Here is a 10,033-nt window from a genome sequence, read left to right as displayed (position 1 = left end):
TCTCAGTTATTGTCCATTACCTTCTGCTTCTCCTTGACTCTCCCAGTTCTGCCAGGGGCTCCTGCCATGCCCATCAATCCCCCAGCATTCTTGGATGTATCCATGCAATGGGACAATTTTGTATCTGCAAAAGCTGATGTGGTATGGACAGATCACATTTCTACTTTATTTTCTTATTTCTTTATCTATGACAAGTCCATAACTCAAGAAGCTTTGTGTGTTCCTTACTGATTTTTGGAATGATTAAAGTAATTTATTAAACATTTATAAAGAACAGAAAAATTAAAAGAGGAGGCACTATGACTTTTGTATTCTCTTAAAGGCAAATAATGTGATCAAATCTCATTTGGGAAATAGAAATGGTAGCAGAGAAATGATTATGTTCGTGAGTGTAGAGTGAAGTTAATGAAAAAATGATTTTATTCATAAAGACAATGCATATTTACAAGTAATCAATATAACAGTACATTTTAAGAATTTATTACTACTACATATTTTTAAAAAACCTAGGACCACAAAATCTATTCCCAGAAACATGCACAAAATTTCACAATTTTAAGGTTGTAGCCATCTCATTTTTCATTGGAATCAGTGGGGATAATTTTGGCTGCAAGTAAGAGAAAACTTCAGGGAGTTCCCGTCGTGGCGCAGTGGTTAACGAATCCGACTAGGAACCATGAGGTTGCGGGTTCGGTCCCTGCCCTTGCTCAGTGGGTTAATGATCCGGCATTGCCATGAGCTGCGGTGTAGGTTGCAGACGCGGCTCGGATCCCGTGTTGCTGTGGCTCTGGCATAGGCCAGTGGCTACAGCTCCGATTCGACCCCTAGCCTGGGAACCTCCATATGCCGCTGGAGCAGCCCAAGAAATAACAAAAAGACAAAAAAAAAAAAAAAAAAAAAAAGAGAGAAAACTTCAAATTAGAATAACTCAAACAAGAAGATAAAGTCATTATCATACTTAACATTAGGTTTCAAGGTTGGTAATATGTTCACTCAAAAGTATTTCAATGGGCATCAATACTTTTGTATTTTCTGCCATCTTGGTATGTCAATTTGCACTTGGACTAGTCTTCTTTGTGGATATAAGATGCAGGCTTCAGATCTCAGAATAGCATTCATATCTGACAAGGTCCAGCTAAAGAACAATGGTCATTTTTCTATGTTTCTTTCATCAGAGAAGAAACCTTTCCTCGAACCATTCTTCCTCTCATATTTAATGGCTAGGATTAGTTCATAGATCCATTCTTCAATCAGTCTCTTAGAAGAGGAATTAAATTTTTACTAGGGAGTTAGGATGATCCATACAGAGCTGTACTAAATTATTTTATTTTTTTTTCAATTTTAATTTTTTTTTAATAATTTTTTTTATTTTCCCACTGTACAGCAAGGGGGTCAGGTTATCCTTACATGTATACATTACAATTAGTTTTTCCCCCACCCTTTCTTCTGTTGCAACATGAGTATCTAGACAAAGTTCTCAATGCTATTCAGCAGGATCTCCTTGTAAATCTATTCTAAGTTGTGTCTGATAAGCCCAAGCTCCCGATCCCTCCCACTCCCTCCCCCTCCCATCAGGCAGCCACAAGTCTCTTCTCCAAGTCCATGATTTTCTTTTCTGAGGAGATGTTCATTTGTGCCGGAAAGACAAAGACAAATACCATATGATATCACTTATAACTGGAATCTAATATCCAGCACAAATGAACATCTCCTAAATTATTTTTTTAATTGAGACACTATCAGCCAAAACCAAGGAAGAAATAAATATCAAGTGAATTGGCACCCAGCAGTAATTGTTAAGCCCTATAAAGACTGAAAAAATATTTTAGACATTAGTTAAAGAAACCCCAAGCAGAAATTGTAGATAAAACCATAAAGTCCACATTTGGATAGCATACAAAATAAAACCCACATTTCAGGGATAAGTGCAAAAAGATAAATGAGACAGAGGATTGATAAAACAGTGATGAATGGAAATCAGGTAGAACAATATCTCTCAACCTCAAGATGAAAAGATTTTTAAGAAGACGATAGTCAAGTGCTTTAAATGCTTCAAATACAACAAAAAAATATGTGCAGAAGGAAATTCTAAATTACTGCCACATACATACACATTTTCTTTTATTTACACTGATGGAAGTAAAAATTTTCACCTCTGAACTACCAAAGAAATATTTGCTCTATTCCCAGGAAGTCAATGCAACCTACTCATCTACCCTGCAGCATTTGATGTCACATACATTCACAGCTATGTTCAACTTTAAGATTTATTTACACTGTTAGTCAAAGCAGGAATACTCTCTCCATTTATTATATTCATTTAAATGCCAATCATTCTTCAGTGACTACTGTGAGTCCCACTTCTCTAGGTACCAAAGCCTAAAAGCAATTGCCTTTCTCAGTGGCACTTTAACCACTGCAAACCAGGGTACCATAGAAATTGAGAAATTAAAGATTGACCTGATTTTGAATCTCTCCTTTGTTAACTCTTTGTATGATCTTAGTCAGTCCAATATATTGTCCTAGTCTCAGTTTCTTCATTTGTAAATTATAGGTTTAAAATTTCTCTTTTCTAGAAGAGATCCTTTTATAGATTTAAATTAAGTATTGTGCTTAAAGTGCTTGGTACAATGCCTGAGACATAGTAAACTTCAAGAATTGTTATTAATAAACAAAATACTCTGCATTTTAGGACAATTTACCGCTTTGCAGTTTTCTATTATGTATTGCCCATTTCTTTCAAGCCATCGCTATTAGTTTCACAAATGAAAGTTCATCTCTCTAACATAACAAAGGGAAGTGGTTCTCATGCTGCACTGTGCACAGCAAAGACACAGACACTTAGTTAAAATGGAGATGTTTCTAGTTGCCCCATAGAAACTTGGATACAAAATGATTATGTATGTGGTCAGAATATATGTGTTTAACACATACGCCAGGTGATTCCAATCAGATAATCCATGGATGACATGCAGGAAAGCACTATCTCACAGTTGAATGCAATATGGAACATACTTTGATAAAACCTTGCTAGGAGGAATAAAATGATGAGTTCAGAATTCTTCAATATGCCACTTTAGAAGCCACAGAGTCTTGAAGATATTACTTAAAAAAATGTTATTTAGACAATACCTTGCTTTTGTATGTGAAACTGATTTTTATATGCTAAAATAATGAACGAATTTGAGTTACTATTATCCTAACCTCTTTGAAGAAAGTTGTAGTTTTTTTGTGTCACACGATTGTACTTGAAACATAGTCGATAACCAATAATAATGTTTTTAATCTATTGACTTACATCACAAATAAAGTGGACAAACTCCTCTTAGAAATAGCTCATATTCAAGTGTGAACATATTCCAAAACAAAAAAAGTGCATATTGCATAAATATTCCAGTGTAAAACCATTCTTTAATGTAGTCTTTAGTAATTCACTTGTTTTCCTTTATACAGAGTAAGAGACTTCCTAACATTCTCTAAAATATTAATAACCATCTTTATAGGTTTTTTTAACCAATCACAGAAGCAAAGACAATACAAAGTTAATATAGTGAGTAGGTCATACATTCCCTCCTGAGACACATTATTCTCTGCATTACATTTGTTTAACTCTCCAGGGCTACATTTTTCCAATAATGTGCATGGGTGGTTCCATTATCATCCAAGGTAGTTGAGCATTAATGAATCACTCAGCGTAACAATAATGGTCCATATCTTTCTGCATTTTCTAGGAATTCTTCTAACAGTAGATGGGTGAGTATAAAGGAATCTTCCTTGAACAGTTATTTTTATTTTTGCTCTGGTTTGCATGCATGCATTAGCATGTAAAGTACTACTAAATACATTGAATTTTGAAGATAATGTCTCCATCTGAGAAATACAAATTCTTATTCTAGAGTTTTCTTAGAATCTGAGCAATTTACAGTGGTATATTTTATTTTCCCTTTTACAACTGTGGTATGTGTACAAGGCCAATAAAAAGAAGACAGGTAAACTCTTTGGGAGTCATGGCAAATGCAGGAATGAAATCTGTGTTTAACTAACTGGACCAAACTTCTTGATGGACAGCACTCTAATATTGAATAGGATGAGTCTAGGAAATAACTACCAGTATATTGTGACTTTATTTTTTGAAAGACTGTGACTGTGATTTCTCCAGGCAGTATACACCATCAACATGTTTTTTTTGCAGAAAAATGGTAAGTGACATTTGGTTGGCCAAAGAATGAAGTTTGCTAATATTTATTTTGAGTGTTTTCCAAACAACTCCTAGGGATCAAAAGTTCTCACTCACAGAAGTTTGGGAAATTAATGCAGCAAGAATGCATGTACAATTCCCTCGTGGTCGACATATTCAAGGACGGCTTTCAAAGATTCCTTCTTCTTAGTATTCATACCTTTGTAAAATTTCTTTCCTTTCAGTGTGAATTACAAGTAATGATTCACCTTTAACAAAGAACATACGACAGGTGATGGGGTTCCATCTTTCAGGCAGTCTCTTGCTCTCTATTACTTGATCAGTTTGATGAAACCAGCTGTCCTGTTAGGAGATGATTTACAGACAAAACTTTGGGAAGCCTCCAGCCAACATACAGACCAGCCAACAACTGAATCTCACAATCCAAAAGCCTGGGAGAAACTAAATAATGCCAACAACTACATGTGAGTCTAAGAGGGAATTTTCCCCAAAAAGAGCTTTGAGTTGACCATAGCTTTGGTCAATACTTTGCCAGGAGATTTATGAGAGATCCAGGGCCACAGGACCCTGAAAAATCATGCCCAGATTACTGACTCATAGAACTGTGAGATTGTAACTATTTGTTTCATTAAGCCACGAAGTTTGGGGATAATTTGTTAAGCAGCAATAAATAACTAACACACTCTCATATCACTGCTACAGTTCTATATAAATGTAATATAGAATAAGAGGAAAAAAGTATATATGTATAACTGAATCACTTTGCTGCACATCTGAAACTAAAACAACATTTTAAATCAACTATACTTAAATAAAAATAATAAAATAAGGAAACTAAAAAATAAAGACAATTTGGCAGTAATCATCAAATAAAGGTATTTGGTTAAGAATGAGATAATACGGGAGTTCCCGTCGTGGCGCAGTGGTTAACGAATCCGACTAGGAACCATGAGGTTGCGGGTTCGGTCCCTGCCCTTGCGCAGTGGGTTAACGATCCGGCGTTGCCGTGAGCTGTGGTGTAGGTTGCAGACGTGGCTCGGATCCCGAGTTGCTGTGGCTCTGGCGTAGGCCGGTGGCTACAGCTCCGAATGAACCCCTAGCCTGGGAACCTCCATATGCCGCGGGAGCGGCCCAAAAATAGCAACAACAACAACAACCAAAAGACAAAAGACAAAAAAAAAAAAAAAAAAAGATTGAGATAATAGGAGTTCCTGCTGTGGCACAGTAGATTAAGATTAGACTACAGTGGCTTGGGTTGCTTCAGGGGCAAAGTTCGATCCAGCATAGTGGGTTAAAGGATCCTGAGTTGCCATAACTGTGGTGTAGGTCGCAGCTCTGGCTCAGATTCAATCCCTGGCCTGGGAACTTCCATATGCCGTGGGTGTGGCCATTAGGAAAAAAAAAAAGATAGAAATAATAACACAGCAAAATATATGATCAAAATCTAACTTTAGTGTCTAAGGGACTTCCATTTAGTTTTATTTTTGCAGTAATAATAAAATTTTAAATTTAATGATTCAATAAAGATAATATTTTAAAAATCAATTCTATCCTCAAATGTGAAGTTTTAGATTCTGCATAATTTCCAAAAAAGTACACGGAAACACTTATCGTAATGCTTTGTATATCATATGTCTCCTTACATAAAATTTAGTTTAATTATTTTATAAACTTATCTGATTTCCTTCACTTTTTGAAAAGACTAGTCTAACATATACATCGTATCATTTAGAAACACAAAATCTATCTTCTACCCTAACATTTTCTACATTTTAGATAACACCACACCATATTAACACTTACCTATTCTTCAACATAAAACAAATGTGAAATTAAGTTTTTATAATGAAGTTAAATCAACATCAATGCAATGGTAAATATTTCCAAAGAAAAAACTGAACAGTTTTACAAAACATTCGGAAGTGGCTTTTATACAAAGAGTAAAGAATCTCTTCCAATTATCACAACTTTGTAAATCAATTATATTTAAATAAAACTTTAAAAAAAATTCCAAAGTTCGGACAGAAATTGCAAAAGTTTTGGAATTTGACTGATATTATTTAAAATTTGATTAATTCTCAAAATAAAGATTATTACAAGATAAAAATGATAAACACTAATGAGAATTATAAGCATAGTTCAAAATAGTCTTTTCCACCTAAAATATTGTTATTCTTTTTTTTTTTTTTTTTGGCTTTTTAGGGTGTACCCATGGCATATGGAGGTTCCCAGGCTAGGGGTTGATTTGGAGTTGTAGCTGCTGGCCTATGCCATAGCCACAGCAATACCAGATCCAAGCCACATCTGTGACCTACACCACAGCTCACTGCAACACTGAATCCTTAACTCACTGAGCGAGGCCAGGGATTAAACCTGTGTCCTCATGGATGCTAGTTAGATTCGCTTCTGCTGAGCCACAATGGGAACTCCTATAATATTGCTATTCTTTAGACAAGTTCAGACAACTATTGCAGCCTCATAGTTGTGGTGGTCACATAAATGCACAGCACAATTCATACCATTTTCACCTGGTGAAAATCCTTCCCTTAATTCCCATTATATTTAGATTTGAATCTAAATCATTTAGCATTTTACTTGCCTCCAAGTCTGGTACCAATTCAGCAATCTCATTTGTGGCAGTTGACTCATCATTTTGTGTTTTCTGATTACACTCTTTACTTCTCAGTTCCTTGAAAAAAGAAATCTCCTCCTTAGCAAATCCGATTTGCTGAATATTTTGCCTTCCCAAAGCTCTGATGCTTTGCTTATCACAGATAATCTCTGCTCATTGTTTAAGCATAAATGCCACATTTTTTAGAGATACAGAGAGCTCACTACTGTCTCGGAGGTATGCAATTGCTTAGCACGCTACAGCTGCCTTCCAAGGTGTTAGTAGAAGAACCATAGCAGGTGTTTCCAGAAGTTTATTTTATACCTTGTTTACTTATAATTTCACCTCAGCCTCATCTTTCTATCAGCCGATACTTTTCTATGTGTTATGTCCTCAGCATTAAGACTTGAACAACTTAAAAGAGGAAGTTAAATTTTTACTTTTAACTTTATATTAGCTTCTTCTTTTTTTGTTTGTTTGTTTTTGTCTTTTTGTCTTTTAGGGCCACACCAGTGGCATATGGAGGTTCTCAGGCTAGGGGTCCAATCAGAGCTGCAGCCGCCAGCCTACACCAGAACCACAACAATGCAGTACCTGAGCTGTGCCTGCAACCTACACCACAGTTCACAGGAACACCAGATCCGTAACCCACTGAGCAAGGCCAGGGATCGAACCTGCATCCTCATGGATGCTAGTTGGGTTCGTTAACCACTGAGCCATGATGGGAACTCCTATATTAGCTTCTTTTTTAATTGATGTTTATTTGATTTACAACATCGTGTTTCAGGGTACAGCAAACTGACACATATATATATAGTCCCGTGTGCTATACAGTATGTCCTTGCTGGTTATCTATTTTATACACAGTAGTGTGTATATGTTAATCCCAAACTTCTAATTTATCTCTCCCACATTTCCCTTGTGGTAACCGTAAGTTTTTTCCTATGTCTGTGTCTGCTTCTTTTTTGTATATAAGTTCATTCCTTTCATTTTGTTTTAGACTTGACATAAAATTGATATCATATAATATTTGTCTTTGTCTGGCTTACTCCACTTAATATGATAATCTCTAGATCCATCCATGTTGCTACAATGGCTTGTAGATGGCAGCTTTATCACTGTGTCCTCACATGGGGGAGAGAGCAAAGAGCTCTTGTTTCTCTTCCTTTTCTTATAAAGACACAGATCCCGCCATGGGGGCCCCATCTTTATGATCTCATCTAAATCTAACTATCTGCCAGAGGCCCCATCTCCAAATACCATCACACTGGGAACTCCAACATAGGAATTCACTCTATAATATCATATCCCTGCTTCTTAACTATGTAAATAATTGAATCCTTATATTTTTAATTACTTTATTAACATCTACCTTCTCTATTGGACCACAAGTTCCTAACTTCTTGATAACCAGGACTACGTGTTTTATTTACCACTATAACATTAGGGTTTTTTCTTGCAAAGGAGGTATTCAAATACTTCAAAGTTGAAAAAAGGAAGGAAAGAAGAGAATGAGTGGGAAAGGAAAAAAAAAGTTATGAAAGAAGGAAGGATGCAGGGAAGGAGAGGGGAAAAGACAGAATTAAACAAGAATTTACAAGGACCAGAAAGGAATAGCATAGGCCCATTGGGTGGGGATCTGGGATCCTGGAATGCAAATGATAACAATGACTTTGAACCATTATTATATTCTTTTCCTTCATCTTTCTAAGTAATGCAATAGGAGAGAAGAAATTATTAAACAACATGTAAAGTTTTCACTTGTGTGTCTTAGGAGAAAACATTAAACAAGGACAATTAATCCAACATATTCTTATCTAAGACCTGAATCCATCTTCTAAAACCTTGAATATGGCCTCCTCTCTTCCTATATTTTAAGTATCACCCATGTGCATCTTTTTGGAGGTATTATGATGAAGGTAGCATCTTTTATTCACAGTGAATCATAATCTCATAAAAAGGATTATTTGACTATAAATATCTCTTTCAATTCCAAAAACACATTACATGCAAATGTAATCAGATTTTATCAGCAGATGGAAGATTGGATATTTTATACTTTGCAGGCCTACACCACAGCCACAGTAACACAGGATCTGAGCCTTATCTGAGACCCATGTTGCACCTTGTGGCAATGGTGTATCCTTAACCCTCTAAGCCAGGCCAGGAGTCAAATCCAAATCTTCAGGGACACTATGTTGGGTTCTTAACACACTGAGCCACAGCAGGAACTCCCTTTATTCATTGATAGATACTTAAGTTGTTTCCATATCTTGGCTACAATAAAAAATGCTGTACTGAACTTAACGGTGCACATATCTTTTCAAATTAGTGCTTTTGTTTTCTTCAGAAGTGGAATTGTTGGATCATATGGTGGTTCTTTTTGAGGAACCTCCATATTGTTTTCCATGGTGACTACACAATTTACATTACCACTGACAGTACACAGTGGTTCCCTTTTCTCCATATCTTCATCAGTCCTTGTTATTTATTCTCTTTTTGACTACAGCTATTCTGAAGGGTGGTATTGGTTTGCATTTCCCTGAGGATTAGTGGTGTTGACCATCTTTTTGTGTGTCTGTTGGCTATGTGTATGTCTTGGAGAATGTTATTCAAGTCCTCTGCCCATTTTTTCAATTGGGTTTTGTTTGGTTTTGTTTTTCTTTTGTTTTTATGTTGTGTCAAGTGACTTTTTTTGATATATTTTGGATGTAAGCTACTTACCAGATATATCATTCAGTAGGCCACCTTTTCATTCCTTTTTTTTTTTTTTTTTTCTTTTTTGGCCACACCAACAGCATATGGAAATTCCAGGCCAGGGACTGAATCCAAGCTGTTTCTTCAACCTATGCCACAGCTGTGGCAACTCTGGATCTTTAACCCACAAAGTCAGAGCAGGAACTCCTCTCTTTTCATTCTATTGACAGTTTCTTTGGTTGTTCTTTAGTTTGAGGTAGTCTCATTTGTTTATTTTTGCTTTTGTTTCCCTTGCCTGAGGAAGCATATTCCAAAAAATACTATGACTGACATCAAAGAGCATGCTGACTATAATTTCTTCTAGGAGTTTCATGGTCTCAAATATTCCATTTAAGTCTTTCATTCATTTTGAGTTTATTTTTATACATGGTATGAGAAAATAGTCCAGTTTTGTTTGTTTGGTTTTTGTTTGGTTTTGTTTTATTTGCATGTAGTTGTTCAGATTTCTCAATACCATTTACTGAAGA

General features: G+C 35.8%; 1 long non-coding RNA gene across 2 annotated transcripts in view; it reads right to left on the bottom strand.

Annotated features, from left to right (window-relative positions):
• Window positions 1–1,719: 1,719 nt before the first annotated feature.
• LOC110262070 (uncharacterized) overlaps window positions 1,720–10,033 on the bottom strand; it is a 1,266,882-nt gene continuing 1,258,568 nt past the window's right edge. For both annotated transcript variants that reach the window (XR_014813707.1, XR_014813694.1), the window contains one exon: window positions 1,720–4,540. This is a non-coding gene — a long non-coding RNA (uncharacterized LOC110262070). The remainder of the gene's footprint in view (window positions 4,541–10,033) is intronic.

Source organism: Sus scrofa, chromosome 8, assembly GCF_054392235.1.
Source record: "Sus scrofa isolate SSC_HxYL_T2T_F1_AM1 chromosome 8, Sscrofa_HxYL_maternal_Yorkshire_Landrace_v2.0, whole genome shotgun sequence".
In the NCBI taxonomy this organism is placed as follows: domain Eukaryota; kingdom Metazoa; phylum Chordata; class Mammalia; order Artiodactyla; family Suidae; genus Sus; species Sus scrofa.
This window is presented reverse-complemented; position numbering and strand designations above follow the sequence as displayed.